We start from the raw sequence: 19,630 nt of genomic DNA on the forward strand, positions 1-19,630 counted from the left end.
GTAAAGGGACTCCTGAACATTAGGTCCAGTCGTGGCCGACTCTGGGGTTGCGGCGCTCAACTCGCTTTACTGGCTGAGGAAGCCGGCGTACAGCTTCCGGGTCATGTGGCCAGCATGACTAAGCCGCTTCTGGCGAACCAGAGCAGCACATGGAAATGCCATTCACCATCCCGCCGGAGTGTTACCTATTTATCTACTTGCACTTTGACATGCTTTTGAACTGCTAGGTTGGCATTAGCAGGGACCGAGCAACGGGAGCTCACCCCGTCGCAGGGATTCAAACTGCTGACCTTCTGATTGGCAAGTCCTAGGCTCTGTGGTTTAACGCACAGCGCCACCCGTGTCTGGAGTGGCAGATAGGCGGGGTATAAACAACAACAACAACAATCCAAATTAGTGGCCATTGCTACTAGGCTTGGGCGATGTATTGATGCAAATGTGAAACTGAAATCCACTCTAGGAGGCTGGTTGTGTGGGCTTTTTCGGATGTTACTTATTCACTGTTGTTCTGTTGTGTTTGTGTTGTGTTTTCGTATACTGCTTAGAGATTTACAATGCTTTTAAGTAAATAATACAGGGAAGGGGGTCTGTACATTTAACAACTATGTGGTGAGCCACATTTAAGTAGATGCAACTTCTGCTATTGTGGCACTTTCATATGTATAGAGCCTGCAAATGGGTGCCACTCCTAAGTGGATTGCAAAGCAATGTGCACCCAGGATGCCCCTCTGCTATTAAACTGCCCATCTTCCCAGAAGGGAAGGTAAACGGTGTTTCTGTGTGCTGCTCTGGTTTGCCAGAAGCAGCTTAGTCATGCTGGCCACATGACCCGGAAGCTGTATGCCGGCTCCCGCGGCCAGTAAAGCGAGATGAGCACCGCAACCCCAGAGTCGTTTGCGACTGGACCTATTGGTCAGGGGTCCCTTTACCTTTAATAAGATGATGTGAATTGCATGGCTCAGGTGTGGGGAACAGGTGGCCCTGCAGGCACATTTCAGCTTCCGGCCTAATTCCATGAGGCCCTCTGGTTTGGCAGCTTCATTCTGGGTCTCCCCTTTGAGAATTGTTTCCTCTTCTGCATTGTGTGTGTATAAGAGATGCGTCCGTTGTACAGGGAGGAAGCCTTATAGTGAGGAGACTGGAAAGCCGAGAGGGAGATGAGGATGGTGGGAGATGAAATTCCCACAGAAATGGGCAGAGCAGAAACGGATAGGGTCATGGAAGAGACGTAGGGCAAGCCCTCTGCAAGGAATCAGCCCCAACAGTGTTATTGGAGGTGGGGAGGATGGGGGGAAGCTAAAAATAGACGGACTGCTAGAGGGTGGGGAGATTGCAGAGAGAGGAATAAGGTGGCACAGAGAGGGCTACACAATCCTGAAATATTGCCTATGGATAGCTCAGTTGGAGCATGATGCTGATAACACCAAGTTTGCCAATCCAATCCCCATATGGGACAGTTGCATATTTCTGCACTGCAGGGGGTTGGACTAGATGATCCTCAGAGGTCCCTTCCAACTGTACAGGTCTACGATTCTATTCCACTTACTTTTGATTCTGGCCTTCTGGCATGTGGCCCCTGACCGATTACCCTGAGGAAAAGTGGCCCTTGCCAGGTTTCCTGACCCCAAGAACATAAGCAGAGCTCTGCTGGCTCAGAGCAAAGGCTCCTCTAATCCATCGTCCTGTTCTCACAGTGGTCAACCCAATGCTGATTGGATGCAGGACCTCATTAGCATCCTTCCCACCTGTGGTTTGCGGCAACTGGTATTCAAAGGCATACTGTCTCCAGCAAGGAAGGGTGAACATAGGCATTGTGGCTAGTTAAGTCATTGAGAATTTAAGGGTAAAGGTAAAGGGACCCCTGACCGTTAAGTCCAGTCATGGACGCAGTGGCGTAGCGTGGGGGGTGAAGGGGGGGCCGGCTGCACCAGGCGCAACATCTGGGGGTTAGGGTTAGGGGGCGCAAATTACTTGCCTTGTCCCGGGTGCTGACAACCCACGCTACGCCACTGCGCGGACGACTCTGGGGTTGCGGCGCTCATCTCGCTTTACTGGCCAAGGGAGCTGACGTTTGTCCACAGACATTTTTTCTAGGTCATGTGGCCAGCATGACTAAGCTGCTCTTGGCGAAACCAGAGCTGCGCACGGAATAGCCGACTACCTTCCCACTGGAGTGGCACCTATTTATCTACTTGCACTTTGATGTGCTTTTGAACTGTTAGGTTGGCAGGAGCAGGGACCGAGCAACGGGAGCTCACCCCGTCGTGGGGATTCGAACCGCCGACCTTCTGATTAGCAAGTTCTAGGCTCTGTGGTTTAACCCACAGCGCCATCTGCGTCCCTGGAAAGGTACTTAGGTTCTAATAATTAAAAGTACTACATTGCATTGGTCCTGGCTGTAGCATCTCCAAAAAGGCACGGAAGAGTTGGAAAAGAGACAACTAAAAATGATCAGGGGGCAAGAGCAACTCTGCCCCCCCATGGAAAGCTTACAACTGTGGCAGCTTAGGGAAACAGTGAGTAAGTGGTTGGGGAACATGACAGAGGTGTACAGTGGAACGTCAGTTTTCAAATGTAATCCGTTCCAGAAAACCATTCAAGTTCCGAAAAGTTCAAAAACTGAAAACTCAATATGTAAGCCTCAATACAATAGGGAAACTCAAAACAGAAGCCGCCTCAGGAGTTTAACTTCCGAGACGTGTTCAAAAATGGAAGCATTTACTTCTGGGTTTACGGCGTTTGGGTTCCAAAACATTCGTCAACGGAGATGTTCGAAAACCGAGGTTCCACTGTATTAGATTATAAACTGTGAGGAGAAACGGGATAGATAGTCATTTTCCTCTCTCTCTCATAATATTAGAACATGGGTGAGGGATGTGGGTGGCGCTGTGATCTAAACCACAGAGCCTCTTGGGCTCGCCGATCGTAACGTCGGCAGTTCAAATCAGCTCAATGGGGTGAGCTCCCATTGCTCTGTCCCAGCTCCTGCCAACCTAGCAGTTCAAAAGCACACCATCGCAAGTAGATAAATAGGTACAGCTGCGGCAGGAAGGTAAATGGCATTTCCGTGCATTCTGGCTTATGTCACGGTGTTCCGCCACGCCAGAAGTGGTTTAGTCCTGCTGGCCACATGACCCAGAAAAGCCGTCTGTGGGCAAACGCCAGCTCCCTCGGCCTGAAAGCGAGATGAGCGCCGCAACCCCATAGTCACCTTTGGCTGGACTTAACCATCCAGGGGTCCTTTACCTTTTACCTTTTGTGTACAAATAAATGTGGTTGATTCATTACCTTGTTATTATAGACCTCTGGTAAGGGAACCTAATATGCAGGAACAGGAGAGTAAAAGCAAGTTAAGAAACCCCAGTTTGGTCCAAGCTGCAAAGGGCATAATTCTCATGAACATGGTGAGCGATGTGTTGGTGTGCCAGGCAGTGTCTCCTTGTTATTCAGGTGAACAGCAGTTGTGGGCTGGTACATTGGCCAGTTTCTCTCTCCTTCAGCATCAGCATGACATCACAATGGCCTGTGTCTTTCCTTCTGGTTGGACACATCCGTGTGAGAACACAGTGGCCAGTCTGTGAAATAGGCAGCATCAGCATGAAATCAGAGTGGCCAGTTTTTCTCCCTCAGGTGGCTAGCATGGGCCACAGTGGGCAGCCCTTGAGACTATCCAATGAAGTTGAATGATGGGAGATTCAGGACAGCCAAAAAGAATGTAATTTGTTACGCAGCACATATATAAAGTATGGAATTCACTCCCAGAAGATTATAGTGATGGCTAACAAGATGGACAGGTTCCAATTTCATGGAAGATAAGGCCTAGGGCTTGCAGATCAGAAGGTCGGCAGTTCGAATCCCCACGACGGGGTGAGCTCCCGTTGCTCAGTCCCTGCTCCTGCCCATCTAGCAGTTCGAAAGCACGTCAAAGTGCAAGTAGATAAATAGGTACCACTCCGGCGGGAAGGTAAACGGCGTTTCCGTGCGCTGCTCTGCTTCGCCAGAAGCGGCTTAGTCATGCTAAGTCATGCTCCCTCGGCCAACAGATCGAGATGAGCGCTGCAACCCCAGAGTCGGCCACGACTGGACCTAATGGTCAGGGGTCCCTTTACCTTACCTTTCCAGGGAAGCGTGGTTAATTGAATGGTGAAATGTCTACACAATCTTTTTTGTTAATTCCACAAAATCCCCGTTTGCAGTCACAGAAAGAGGAGGAATTGCACTGAGTCTTATAATGCAGTGAATTATAAGATGTCTCGTTACAAGCGCAGATGAGGAGCAAGCCCAGTGCTTTAAGAATATTGGACAAGTCTCTTGCACTTTTGCTGGGACATCTGCTCAGCATTCCTTTTTTATATATCAAGAAGGAGTTATTTGGAGGAGAGTTGCCTGTGGCAGAACTTGTTGCTCCTCCTGCTTGGAAGACTTAATTACAGAGTGCCAGATTTTAAACGCTAATGAGTGAAAACAGAAGGACAAGCTGAAAATAAGCCACAAACTACCACAACAAATTAAATGCTTTGGTAGTAGAGTTGGTTACCGCATAGTAAATAATGGCTTATTTATTTATTTTAGCGCTCTTCCTCTCTCTCTCTCTCTCTCTCTCTCTCTCTAAGCAGAGCTGAGCCTGCCAAAGTGATATCATTTACAGAATTTTCCAATAAACAACCTGCATTTTAATGACCCGTGTTAAAATGACAGGATCGCAGTACAGTTTTGTAAAAGGATCTCAAGACTTCAAAGTATATTTCATCGTTTTGGGGTATGACTCAGTAGAAGCTCATATGCCGGGTAACACATGGCGTGCAAGTATGTGAAGATTGCTGGACACTGGTCTGGCTCCCCGCAAAGCCTGGCATCCAAAATTTAGGCGTCTGATTTGCATAAGGGTCTACAAATTTGTGCACCAATGGACTGGGGCTCCAGATGTGAGATTTGCCCCTCCTGTTTCCAGGTGTGCAGATCTGTGAACAGAATGTGCACACAGACACAAACATACTGTGCCTTTGCCAGCAGCATAGGGAGAGAGCCATTTAACAATACTGTAAATGGGCTAACTTTGAGAGCATTGTTCCATCAGGTGTTTTTTTTTTGAGAGTATGTCAATAGGCATGGTAATATTTTCTCTCTTTGGATGAATCTGGCAGAAAATCACAAGAAGACAGCCAACAGGTGTTGCTATTATTATTAGGTGATAATGAACTAGATCATATTCAGATTAGACCGATTGAAATCAATGGACTTACTTTTAGTGAGTAAAATCTTTGGGCATCATCTACGAAAAACTTGGTATAGATTCAGTAACATTTACAGTGGTACCTCAGGTTACATACACTTCAGGTTACATACGCTTCAGGTTACAGACTCCACTAACCCAGAAATAGTACTTCAGGTTAAGAACTTTGCTTCAGGATGAGAACAGAAATCGTGCTCCGGGGGCGTGGCAGCAGCAGGAGGCCCCATTAGCTAAAGTGGTGCTTCAGGTTAAGAACAGTTTCAGGTTAAGAACGGACCTCCGGAACGAATTAAGTACTTAACCCGAGGTACCACTGTACTGTTCAGAAAAACCATGCCAGAGATACAGTGTTTATTGCAATTATATCTATGCACGATAAGACTATGCTATGAACAAGAGGTTTGTCATAGAAATAGTCTATGAAATGATGCGTCTCTCTCTCTCTTTTTGAAAAAAACGTGTAGGACTGCCTTCCTAAAATTAATGCACAAAGCGGCTATAGACTGAGACATGACCACATCATTGTCTAGCAGTGGTTGCCTTGAGCCAATCTAAAAATAAACATTTCATAGCAAACCTTTCGAAGGCTGCAAACATCATCGTGGCCGAGCTCAGGAAAACTGCACCTCCAATTGTTCAGTCAAAACACGGGATAAGAGTGAAACAGAAAAGTGAACGAGTCTGGCGCACTTGTGGGAAGGGAGAACGTGTAACAATGTTTGTGTTAAAGAGTGTGCATTGCTTTTGAGTCGCTCAGTTAATTTTTATACAGACAGCAAAACGAAAAAGCCTAAATTAAGATTGCCTTCTACTGATAAGAAATAATAATAACTATTACAATAATGAAAATACTAAAAGTACATTGACTTCCCCTTTTAAACTTCTGTTCTGGTTACAATATATCACTATTCTATAAGAATCTATTATGTCCTTTGCTGTCCCAGATATTATTTTATTTCCCAATTTCGACCTAACCCTCCTCTCCTCCCCACTGCTTCCCTTCACCTGTGTGAGATCTTCCCATCATTATATTTTTGCTTTGATAAAACAGAGCAACATGAAAACTGTTAAATTACAATTACTTCTTTTGTCCTTACACGCTTAACAATTGCCTATTAAGAGTTCTGCTTTAACACCATATTTCTTCATATATTCCCCTATGCATTCCCATTCTGTATAGAATTTTTGATTGGAGCAACCGCTGATTAATGCGTGCCACTTCTTAAGGAAAGGGAGCTGAACTCAAACCTAGCTAGTCAAAGGCTCCTCGCCCCCCCCTTTTTAAAAAGTGTTGCTTTGTTGTTGCTGGGGAGCCTCCGACACCCTGCCTCCCCCCCCTTTTGCCTTCAAGGAGGCTGGCTAGCTTAAAGGCAGCGGATCCCTGCTTTCAGGTCGAACTTATCTTGCGCTGCACTCCACTAAACCCAATGTGAGACTCACACGTTGATTAGCAGCCGCCACAAAGGCCTATTGTACGCTCATTTCTTCTGCTGTAAACACATGCATGCGAGATTTGGTCATGTTTCCTAGCTGACCAGGTGCAGCCAGAATGCCTGCCTGCTCCCAACCTACCTGAACGGCCCCCTCCCTCCCGACATGTGCAGGAGACCCGATATCTAAAGAAATTACAGACTGTCTGAAGCTGCCAAACGACTTCCTTATTGGCATTCAATGGCATCACCTTAGGATGGAGAGTAGCATAAAAGCGAAGAGGAAGCGCTGAGCTTAGGCTGTCATGGTCTGGGTATTTTCTTTGTGATAGTTCCTTCCAGTGATCAGAGTCTGGGTGGAGGTGGGGGGGGGGGCGCATACCTTTCTTCCTTGTCCAGGAGGGAGGCTCCCAATTTTCAGGGCTCCAGAGGCAAATCCTACTTTTTCTTCTATTATGTGAGCAGTATTCCGCCACCCCCCTTCCACACACATTTCAAAAAAGAAAGTTCTTTTGCCACTGCTGCACGTTGCCCTCTTTAAACATTTTACAATGCTAATCTCAGACACGTTCCATGTCTAGGAATATGAAATGAACCTGAGGGGAGAAAAATCTGTTTAATCAGACAGGGAAGAGAAACCAAATCAATGCATTTTTCCCATTTCTCAAAAAATCAGATTTTGGTGTGGAGAATTTTTGCAGGATTTGACACATTTCATGGGGATTTGGAATAGTCATGAAAATGCAGAGCTTTTGCAGGCAGTAATCCACAGCAGCTTCATATGCTGGGTGAGAGATCAATGTTTGTGGAATCATCCCCCCCCCCCCGTTTTGAACCATTACATCTGAGGATCTTCCCCATTTGCTCACAGAAATAACTGATTAAAAAACTTAGAGATGTAACCAAAGAGCCTTGAGTCACATTGAAGACTTTATTTATTTTTTAATCACAGCACAAACTTGTGTGGACGACAGACAATTTCATCAGATTCATTGATTTTGAAAGGTATTTTTAAAATATCACAATGACATCACCTGAAAAAGTTTTGACTAATTTCAATGGGCCTACTCTGAGCAACAGTTGAATACCACCCCAGTGTTCTCTGGCCAGCTTGCAATAAATAAATAGGGTAAAGGTAAAGGGACCCCTGACCATTAGGTCCAGTTGTGGCCGACTCTGGGGTTGCGGCGCTCATCTCGCTTTATTGGCCGAGGGAGCCGGCGTACAGCTTCCGGGTCATGTGGCCAGCAGGACTAAGCCGCTTCTGGCGAACCAGAGCAGCACATGGAAATGCCATTTACCTTCCGCCCGAGCGGTACCTATTTATCTACTTGCACTTTGACGTGCTTTCGAACTGCTAGGTTGGCAGGAGCAGGGACTGAGCAACAGGAGCTCACTCCATTGCGGGGATTTGAACTGCTGACCTTCTGATCAGCAAGTCCTAGGCTCTGTGGTTTAACCCACAGTGCCACCCGCGTCCCTAATAAATAGGGTAGGGGTCAGCAGATGAATCCCATCAACAGAAGCCCTGTGCGAGGAGGACTTCTGCTTTGAGATAATTTTGTCTGGCAAGCTGAAATATTTGCCTTGATAAAACGAACTCCTTAGAATGCCGTTGAATTCCTCCCATAATATATATGATACACATGGAGTTATATGTTCATGTGTGCACGTGAAAAGTATGTAAATCTAAGTGTCCTGAGCAAGAGACTCGATTCTCTTGAGTGAAAGGGGGCAGGGTGTTTCAAACTTCATTGGCACCCTGTGTGTTATGTACTGAAGTTCTCACCCTGGGCCAGCATGGGGATACTGTGGATAGTTTTCACTCAGGTCCACATATGCAAATAAGGAATTGAAAGTGACGTTCAGTGATTGGATAGTTACAGAAAGTTGTTACTGTTGCTTTGTAGTGGAGCTCTATATAAGCAGGTTGGCTGAACCCTGCAGCCCAGTTCTGTTTTGGGCCTGTGAATAAACAAGAGCTGTTTGAAGAATCGCTGTGTTGTCTGATCTGTTCACCCACAACTTAACACTGTGTGAGGCCAAAATTATGCGCCCCCACCTCTCACCTTCCATTCTGCTCAATCCACTAGGTCCAAGGTTGCGACGCTCTATGGCGCCCCCCCCAGGCTCAGTGCTGCCAAGTGCAGCAGAACTGATCACATCGCCCCAAATCCACCTCTGTCTATAGGCAACTCTTTGTGCTCGGTGCTGGGGGCTGGTGCCCATTGGTAGGGCGGGAGACCAATAGTGGGTGGAGCCAGAGCTGATTGACAGGTAGAGCCCCACCCCCTTGAAATGGGAGCAAAGAAGAAGACAGGCAGGTTGGGGCTGGCTGAGGTCAGAGTGGGGATGGGAAGGGCAGTACCCCATTTGCCCCAATGGAGCAGCCTCCATTCTTCCTGCTTATAGACCTGCTCCACCACCATTGCTGGGGTAGCTCAACTGGTAGAGCACAAGACTTTTAATCTCAGGGCTGTGGGTTCGAGCCCTGAATTGGGCAGAAAGATTCCCTCTGAAATATACTTGGAGTCGAGAGTGGATTTCATGCTCATAGTGGTGAGAAGGAATGGAATTTCCTCCACAATATCTGCTTTATATACATTATTTACACAATGGGCTGCACGTGATTGGCTAATTCCAGGATTCTCCTATAGGCCAATCAGGTTGTGGATTCACTTCCACCTGGAGCTGGATTGGGTGGCTCCTGCAGACCAATCATACTGCTGCATTTTTCTAGGACCAATCAGACTGCTGCATTCTGAATCCTATTGTTCTAGGACCAATCAGACTGCTGCATTTTGGGTCCTATTCAACTCAGTACATAACACCCTCATTGCAGAATGTTGGATTTTTTTGACCCTTCTGGTTGTTTCCATCTCCATGATTCTATGAAGCCTTGGAAATGGGGTACTTCTAGGCCTGAAAGGAAGGGCTGGATCAATGAGGGTGTTTTCTCCCAATGCTTTTATGCTGATGATCTGCAGTGTTTTCCAGTGGGGAATATGCTACCAATCTGATGGCAGCACGGCAACAAAGTGCTTTAGATTATTTTACTTGCTGGCGTGGTGTGTAATGGTATTAAATGAGCATCTCCAGGTAAACCATGAATAATGAATTATACGTTGAAAATCCTTATCAATAAATAATTATTACAGTAACAGTAATATGTGCCAGACATCTGTACTGGCAGGCTATATGGCATCGTTCAGCTGAATAAACTGAGGGAGGGGACATGGCCTATCAACAGAATACATCCTTTGTTCACTAAAGATCCCTGGGACCTCAGGTGACAGGACCAGGAAAAGCGACGCAGGATCCTGTTGTTTTCTTTCTCAGTGGCGTAGCGTGGGGGGTGCCAGGGGTGCCGGCCGCACCGGGCACAACATCTGGGGGGGGGGGCGCGCTTGCTGCCTCCGGAGTCGCCGAAGAGCCTCGGGCGCAGGCTGTAGCGGAGCCGCATGTCTCGCGGAACCGACGAGCTGTGCGCGCGTCCGGGCTGAAGGCGCCCGGCAGGCAGCGGCTCTCAGTGCTCGCCGCGGAGGACGCGCCAGGCAGCCCCTCCTCACAGCCCCGCCTCCGCCGGTGCTGCTGCAGCTGCTGGGCCGTTGCATTTTCCTCGCCTCTCTGCCCCCCTCCTCCTCCGGGCAAGCGGCATCGTTTGGGCGGCAGCGCCAGCGGCAACTCGCAGGTTAGGGGTTAGGGGGGGTGCAAATTACTTGCCTTGCCCCAGGTTAGGGGGCACAAATTACTTGCGTTGCCCCGGGTGCTGACAACTCACGCTACGCCGCTGTTCTTTCTTCACAGTTTGGGGCTGCCTGGAGTAGCTCGGTGGTTGCTGCACTCCTTGAAATGATATGCGTAAGAAGCATTTTGAAAATGCCACTGGCTCTTGGGTATAGCTGTCAACTTTCGTATTTGAAAATAAGGGATCAGCAGCCTCGAAAATAAGGGATCAGCAACCTCACCTGTCCCGGGGACAGTCTACGGGATATCTAACAATCTGGGATAGCAGCGGGAAGCAGCGGGAAATGGCACTGAAATAAGGGAATTTCCTGCAAAAACAGGGAAGGTTGACAGCTATGCTCTTGGGTAAATGAGAAGAGAGAAAAAATGGCTCCCCCTTCGTACCTATGAGGGCAGCCATCTTATTTTCCCATACAATGTCCCTGTAAAGCACACGAGGTAAAAAAGAATGGCTGCCCCCATAATCCTTTCCTCATATAGGCTATTGAGCTCTGAGCCTTCAGGTTGCCTAGTTGAAAGAGAGATAAATATATATTCTGATGTTTTCGTTCTGCGTCGTGTCCAATGCTGTGTTTGTTATACTCTCGGCTGTTGTGAAGGGCTGTTGAAGGCTTTGAACCAGCCACAGGTGTTACAGACCAGAAGCCTTTTAGCTCTACTTAACCACTCGGAAGGGTTCCTGCGCCATAGTAACAGTGTGGAATGTTTTCAATATTGTAAGTTTGGATGGATTAGGGCTGCGCTAAACCTGTTCCCTCAGAGGCTAGAGAGAGTTGAAAGCGTCGCCAGACAGCCATGGTCACTACAGCTCACTGATTTCTGGGGACTGGAACACCCTGCTATAACATCCCATAATATAAGGCACCACTGGGACAGATGGACCCATGAAAAGGGTGAATATGTGTTGGTTGCAAGCGTAAAAAAATAGATGTAAAAAGAGAATTCCTGGATGCCAAGATCCAAGTTAGGATCAACGACTCTTTGGTGAGAGAACCTCAGCAAGTATTTTGAATCACAAAACATGCAGGGAAGCGAAGTGTGGAAATACAGGCTGTTAGGCCTTTAACAGGGGATGCGGGTGGTGCTGTGGGTTAAACCACAGAGCCTAGGGCTTGCCGATCAGAAGGTCGGTGGTTTGAATCCCCGCGACGGGGTGAGCTCCCGTTGCTTGGTCCCTGCTCCTGCCAACCTAGCAGTTCGAAAGCACGTCAAAGTGCAAGTAGATAAATAGGTACCGCTCCGGCAGGAAGCTAAACGGCGTTTCCGTGCACTGCTCTGGTTCGCCAGAAGTGGTTTAGTCATGCTGGCCACATGACCCGGAAGCTGTACGCCGGCTCCCTCGGCCAATAAAGCGAGATGAGCGCCGCAACCCCAGAGTCGGCCACGACTGGACCTAATAGTCAGGGGTCCCTTTACTTTTACCTTTAGACCTTTAACATATGCCCTTGTAAGCTCGTTCCAAAGTTTCCCTCTTCTGCTAGTACAGTGGGAGGTCAGTTTCCGAACTTCATCCGTTCCAGAAGTCCGTTCTTAAACTGAGGTGCACTTTCCCTAATGAGGCCTCCCACTGCCGGTGCCCTTCCACTGTTCGGATTCTGTTCTTAGACCAAGGTAAAGTTCTCAAACCGGGACACTATTTCTGGTTTTGCGGAGTTTGCAAACCGAATCGTTCTTAAACCGGACTGTTCTTAAACCGAGGTACCACTGTATAGAAAAAGACTACATGTTTGGTAAGTTAAAAATGGTTTGCTTACAAACTCTCTAAAGGTCAGATTCATGTGCGTTTCCATACAACATTCAGAAAATGTTGCATAGTTAGTAAAACCTGTCTTAGTTACAGTGATGAAAGTTCCTAAATTACTGGTGTAGGAAGTAAAGAAAGGCTTGTTAGAGCCATGTGGTTTGAACTTGGAGCAACCATCTCAAACTTCTTTATAGGCTGAGCATCTCAGGTAGACTGGATGAGAACAAGAGGCCTGATTACTCAGTTCCTCCCAAGGAGAGGTAAGCTTGACAGGACAGCTTACTCCTATGGTATTAACCCCTTCATGCATTAATTAGACTTAAGTGTCTTGTTTATCCCACATGTAGGAAAATCTGAGAGATTTTAAAAATTCAAAAGAAATAGACAATGATCTCGTAAGTCCACTCCCAATATGGCACCAAACTACCCATTCTGAAATAAAGGTTGGCTAAGTATTATAGCTATGTTGATTTGAGTGTTAGATTAACCAACCATAGCTTTAATTGGCAGGGTGCACATTTTAATTGGCAGAGGCAAAAAGTATTTATTTATTTAGAAAATTTATAAACCACCTGCTCAAAAAAATAAAAAAAAAATGCCGTATAGTCTCCAAGCTGAATTATAAACATGACTAAAATGCACAAAAGAAATTAAAAGCAAATATGCACAAAGCTGTCACTGAAAACAAAATGAAAGCATTTAAAACAAATGCAACTAAGAGGATTGCTGAAAGAGAAAAATCTAAGCAGGAATCTTAGACAGCATAGGAAGGCATCTGTCTAATTAGTGAAGACCCTACTGGTTTAGGGATTTCCCTCCCGGTGATGGTGTTTTACTTAAAAAAGAAAAGGGAAAAAAATGGGAAGGAGACGCACAGCCACCATTAATACAACCTAATTGTTATTACTATTGAATTGGATGGATCCAGGCATAGTCATATATGGAGCAGAAGACCCATTGAAATCAATGGGATGCATTCTAGGCATGCTTTCAGCGGATCTATTCTGACTATAGCTGCAAAGTATTCTCATCTATAAACTAATATACAGCTTAGTGACTATTCCTACTAACGATAGTATTGCTAGGATATTAGTTAAAATGAAAGAAATAACGAATACATCAATAAATTGCACAAGCCACGAGCATTCAGACTGTATTCAGGTGAATATTCACATGCATTCCTAAAAAGTCAGTTAGTTATTGTAGGCATGCATGTAAAAATGTATTGTGTTAATCCTGATAGGATATGGATGTACATCACTTTTGTTTCAGTGTGAATTGAGAAGTTAAGGCGCTGTGATTGTTTTCTGTTGCAACTTGAGGTTCCATCAGCTATATATAACAGCACTGTCAAACGCTGACTGTGCCTGTATCCATATCTGGGTACAGCTGGGATTGCTGTCTCCACAGTCCTGAAATCTTGCATCTTAAATCACTGGTGCAATCAAGGAGATAACAGGATATGGAATTCCATTAGTTCCAATAACTGTCCTGTCAGTTGTCATAAAGGAAAATTTAATTATGTGGTCTAGGACTCTTTAAAAAATGAAACAGCTGGTAAAACAGATATAGCTGCTAAATGGGAAAGCAAGGATAAGCCAGCTTTCTGTGACAGATATAAAAGAAAATAGCAGATTGCATCAGTGAGCTAGTTAACAGATTTCATTAGGTGTTATGCTTGAATTTGTGCTTTGCTACGTAAGATACAGAACTGTCTTTGGGTGGCCTTAATCGCTGGGTGCAACGTTGTACAGTATTGTGTGCTACAGAGCACAATTTAGTATTGATCCTCTGTAAAGTAAATTATGATTAATGTAGTACCGGTTTACAACCCTGTGGTCATGACCTTACTTCGATTGGCTAGACTTCCTTCTAGGTGAGATCAGAATAATAAACAGCCTCACTGCAATCAATAGATTGATAAGCCTGATATTCTACATGTTGGTGCAATAGCTTGCCCTGATGCCCGGTATGGTTTGACATGTTGAGGCATAAGATGTAAACCAGAGCAGTTGAAAGAGCAGAAGAAAGCACTCTAGCTGCATTCTTGGGACAAGAGGGATAGGAAATCTGGGTTCCTGTCTTTTCCCTCATTTTGTCAGCAGAGGGAATTTTGAACAGTGCAGCACCCCCTGTGTGTTGTGTCTGTTCAAATGTCCTCATCTAAAGGAAAAGGAGCCCCTGCCTTCAGTGGCGTAGTGTGCATTGCTGGTGCCCGGGGCAAGGCAAGAATTGCTCCCCCTAACCTTATTGTTTTCCCAGTAGTGATGTATGGAAGTGAGACCTGGACCATAAAGAAGGCTGATCGCTGAATAATTGATGCTTTTGAATTCTGCTGCTGGAGGAAACTCTTGAGAGTCCCATGGACTGCAAGAAGATCAAACCTATCAATTCTGAAGGAAATCAGCCCTGAGTGTTCACTAGAAGGACAGATCCTGAAGCTGAGGCTCCATTACTTTGGCCACCTCATGAGAAGAGAAGGCTCCCTGGGAAAGATTGAAGGCACAAGGAGAAGGGGACGACAGAGGACGAGATGGTTGGACAGTGTTCTCGAAGCTACCAACATGAGTTTGACCAAACTGCGGGAGGCAGTGGAAGACAGGAGTGCCTGGCGTGCTCTGGTCCATGGAGTCACGAATAGTCGGACACGACTAAACGACCAAACAACAACAACCTCATTGTGGGCATTGCATGGGAGGCAATAGGCAGACTTCACTCACTGTGACCCTGTGGTGGCCGTTCCTCATGGAGGTTGCCTGGCAGTCCCTCTTAGCGTGGCAAACTCCCCGTGGCAGCAGAAATGGCGCTCCTTGGCAGCATCCCACCAGCGCAGGAGCCACAGCTCCAGCAGGAGAACAGGCCGAGGTTCCAAGTGCAGCCCTTTCCTCGTCGCCTCTCCTTGGCTGGGGGGGATGCCTTGGGGAAGGATTGGCATGGGCTGGGGAGTGTCTGGGCTGCAGGCGGCGGGAGTTCCATCCAGGAGTGGGCATCCCTTTGCTGGCTGTGAGAAGAAGGAGGCACTGCCACATCCCTGAAAGGCCAGCCCGGGCACAACTCAACTTCCTGTGACTCGGTAAAAACGGGATGTCCTAGGCAGATGATAGGCATGTGCCATGGACCCCTGGGTGGGTTACGTGGACTCCTTGGGGGTCTGCAGACCACCAATCAGGAACCCCTGGGAATCTCTAGAAGGTTGCTCAGATGGAAATGTGGCCCTTGTGTTCCCTATGTTCTCTAGAGGGGCACTTCTTACTTTACTTCTTACTTACCTAGAAGGGACCCTGAGGGTTATCTAGTCAAACCATAGCTGTCATCTTACAGATTTGAAAATAAGGGACCAGCAGCCTCAAAAATAAGGGATCAGCAGCCAAAATAAGGGATTTTCAGGGCACAGGTATGTTCAACTTCTGAGCCCCTCCGAGCCAAAGGCAGAAAGCACAGCCAGCAGCCAAACGAAGCCTCAAGTGGTGGTTCCCACAGCGCAGCAACCCGGCAAAGGGAATGCAGCAAGGAAAACCACTGTCACCTCTCCGCTGGGAAGCGCTGAGCAAAGGTGAGTCCCCAGGCAATGCGGCCGATTTGACCGGCACAAGGCATGCAAGCTCCACCCCCCCAGTCATTCTTAGACTCCTTATTGGGTGAGCAACGCAGCCAATCAACACAATTGGAGCCTCCCTCCTCCCTGGCCGGCAGGGAGAGAGGGAGAGGAGCTGCTTCCTTTGAAACCTGGGAAATTTAAGGGACATCATCAATAAGGGACAGCAGTGGGAAACGGCTCTGGGATAAGGGACTTTCCCGCCAAATAAGGGATGGTTGACAGCTATGAGTCCAACCCCCTGCAATGCAGGAATCTGAGCTAAAACTTCCATGACAGGTGGGCTTCCAGCCCCTGCTTGGCAACTTCCAAGGAAGGAGAGTCCACAACCTCCTTAGGGAGTCCGTTCTACTGTGGAACAGCTCTTACTATCAGAAAGTTTTTCTGGATGTTTAGTCGGGATCTCCTTTCTTGTAACTTGAAGCCATTGGTTCGAGTCCTACAGAGAATCACGACCTTTCGTGGTTTTCAGTGCAAGAATCCAGACTCCTTCTGCACTGTGTACCCGTGTTGCTGTGTAATTGCACAGGGATGTTGCCGAATGAAAGCAATTAAAGGCGGCACCTGACTCTGAGCATCAGTAACTACCTCTGTGCATGCCCCGCACCTAAGTCTGTAGCGTCAAAACTGGCTGGATGTATTTCCCCCCTGTCCTTTGTGAAAACAGGATAACATAAATATCGCCTAAAATAGATGGTAGCCTGTTGGGATAAAAGCGATTAGTCTAATGCACACTTAGGGGACGCAGTGTCCGGAGGGAGACGAAAAAGCTGAGAATAATGGGAAGCTTTGCCACCTGTTTCCATTCACAGTTGCTTGTTTAGGCTCAGTTCAAGGTAACTGGCATTTAAAAATTAACCAGGCAAAGGAAGGATTTCCCTCTTCGTCTGCTCTGCTGTTTTATTCTGATAGTGAGAAGTTAAAAAACAAAACAAAAACAAAGCAAAAAAGGCTGAGAATTTTCCAAACCCAGACGTTGCTCCGGGATTGATAGCTTTTTATTGTATTATTATTATTTTATTAAAAAATAAATATTCTGTGCTTCCAACACGCCAGCCATCAGTAATGTTAGACGGCATGGGTGTAAAACTAGTGTGGTTATTATGTGCAAATAGGAAGGTGCCTTAATCAGACGGTTAGTTCATCTAGTTCAGTATTGCCTACAGTGCGACTCCGCAGGTCTCAGGCTCCGCACATTTACAGCACATGATGTCCCCCAAAGAGACCTGGGAATTGTAGTTTGTCACAGATCCAGGGAACTGAAGTTCTGTGAGGGGTTCACTCCAGTTCCCAGGAATCTTTGCAAGATTGACAGGACACTGATGAATGTGCATCATCAGAAAGGGGGGGGGTTGGAGGTTGACTGGGGGGGCAGTGGTTTGTGGGAAATTTTTACCTACCGTATTTTTCGCTCTATAAGATGCACTTTTCCCCTCCTAAAAAGTAAGGGGAAATGTGTGTGCGTCTTATGGAGCGGATGCAGCCTCCATGGCTTCGCGTTGCTTTCACTGAAGCCAGGAGAGCAAGAGGGATCGGTGCGCACTGATCCCTCTTGCTCTCCTAGCTTCGCTTCGCTGGAGAGGCACTGCACAGCTTTCCCTCTCTGCGCAGCACCCCTTCAGAGAAGCGGGAGGAGAAATGGAAGGGGCTCCATTTCTCCTGCTGCTTCGCTGAAGGGACACTGCACAGAGAGGGAGAGAACTTTCCCCCCCTTGTTCTCCCCCTCTAAGACTAGGTGCGTCTTATGGCCGGGTGCGTCTTGTAGAGTGAAAAATACAGTATGTATCTCAGTCACCTCAGCTGGAATGGAGGTTAAAGCTGTGATGTTCCTTGTTAAATGAAACAAAAGCTCTCTCCTAAATGTGGCAAGGGGAAATTAGCAGATCATATGATTACAGGTAGGGGTAAAAAGGTATTGGACCCCTGGACGGTTAAGTCCAGTCAAAGGCGACTATAGGGTTGCGGCGCTCATCTCACTTTTCAGGCCGAGGGAGCCGGCGTTTGTCCACAGATAGCTTTCCAGGTCATGTGGCCAGCAGGACTAAACTGCTTTTGGCACAACGGGACACCGTGACGAAACCCTGAGCTCATGGAAATGCTGTTTACCTTCCTGCCACAGCAGTACCTATTTATCTACTTGCACTGGTGTGCTTTTGAACTGCTAGGTTGGCAGGAGCTGGGACAGAGCAACGGGAGCTCACCCCGTCACGGGGATTCAAACCGGTGACCTTCTGATCGGCAAGCCTAAGAGGTTCAGTGGTTTAGACCACAGCGCCACCCGCTCCAGGAAGCGGAAAAGGTTGGCGCTCACTCTTATCCTTAGGGATGTGGCAGGTGGGCTGTAAATCTGTATTTCAAAGGCCTTTTGATAGAGGTCATTTTAAATGATCGGGTAGCCCCCGTTTGTGCCATAGCCAAAAACTTTAGGGACCACGGTGCTTCAAAACCCACGAAAGGCTTCTGACTTTTACCAACCACGTGAGCCTCCCCGCTGCAGTTGCGACTGGGTTGTCAAGGACGTACCTTGAAGCAGCCTGCTGACGTGGAGTTCTTGTCCCCAGAGCGACACTGCAAGATGATTCAGCCGACACAAATATTTAAGCAGTTTCCACAGTGCAGTGGTGGTGAGACCTGTGGCTTATGCAGGTACATGTTTTACATACAAGCTCCTATGGAACCACAGCATTTTCCTTCTTTAGGAGAGCAGCTAGAAGATAGCGACAGTACATGCAAAAGGGGCCAGATTCAGTCCCTGCCATCTCCAGTTAAGAAGGAGCAGATGGTGGAAAACCCCTTCCTGTAAGCCTGGAGAGCGTAGACAATTCCCTATCCCAGGGGTCAGCAAACCTTTTCAGCGGGGGCCGGTCCACTGTCCCTCAGACCTTGTGGGGGGGCGGCCTATATTTTGGAAAAAAATATATGAACTGATTCCTATGCCCCACAAATAACCAGAGATGCATTTTAAATAAAGGGACACATTCTACTCATGTAAAAACACGCTGATTGTCCGCAGGCTGGATTTAGAAGGGCTGGATCCGGCCCCCGGGCCTTAGTTTGTCTACCCATGTTCTAGACCAGCGGTTCTCAACCTGTGTGTCCCCAGATGTTGTTGGACTACAACTCCCATCATCCCTGAGCTCTGGCCTTGCTAGCTAGGGGTGATGGGAGTTGTAGTTCAACAACATCTGGGGACCCACAGATTGAGAAAGGCTGTTCTAGACAAACACATTTTTCTCCCTGGAGTCTATCTGCCTCACAAAGGCAGAAACATGGCCGACGAAATAAAGAATGAAATCTTAAAAGCACAGATGCATTTTAAATAAAAGGGCACATTCTACTCATGTTAAAATACGCTGATTCCGGGCCAGATTTAGAAGGCGATTGGACCTTAGTTTGCCTACCCCTATCCTATTAAAACTGAGGCAGCCTTCCAAGATGTCATTTAAAAAGTTATTATTATTATTTACCCAGTTCACTTTTATTCTGTTTTTTTCAGCATTGAAAGGCATCAGTAAATTAATTTTTTTTTTTAAAAAAAGAAATGTGGCTTGCAATCCAGAGAAATACCCCTGTGATTCAGTTCATTTGGAATCAGAGAGCCTAAGAGTCCAATCCTATGGTCTGCTGTGCATGACCAAAATGGCTAGGATAGAGCGTTGTGAGCTGTGGCTTTGCACCAGGACAAGGATGACTTGTGCTGCACTCTGTCCACTCATGTACGTTTCAGCCATTTGCAACCCACCAGAGGCTAAAGGTTTGTTTAGCTTGGCCTGCCTCACTCCATCACTTTAAAGACTTGGGTGAGAGCCTGGCCGCACTTTGCCAGGAGAAGTTGGCAAGGGCAGAGAGCTAGTAACTTAAGTCTCCTTTGCCCAGTCTTG

At 47.0% G+C, this 19,630-nt stretch overlaps 1 protein-coding gene across 7 annotated transcripts in view; it reads left to right on the top strand.

The window, feature by feature from the left end:
- Positions 1 to 19,630, top strand: part of FGF18 (fibroblast growth factor 18) — a 248,047-nt gene that overhangs the window by 119,438 nt on the left and 108,979 nt on the right. Inside the window, exon 1 of one of the 7 annotated variants that reach the window (XM_082216517.1) lies at positions 3,161 to 3,630. The exons of the other annotated variants lie outside the window; for them this stretch is intronic. The gene's annotated coding sequence lies outside the window, so the exon portion shown is untranslated. Of the gene's footprint in view, positions 1 to 3,160; positions 3,631 to 19,630 lie in introns of those variants that run through there. 7 annotated transcript variants of the gene reach the window in all.

The sequence above is a fragment of the Podarcis vaucheri genome, assembly GCF_965113315.1.
Source record: "Podarcis vaucheri genome assembly, chromosome: 3".
Lineage (NCBI taxonomy): Eukaryota > Metazoa > Chordata > Lepidosauria > Squamata > Lacertidae > Podarcis > Podarcis vaucheri.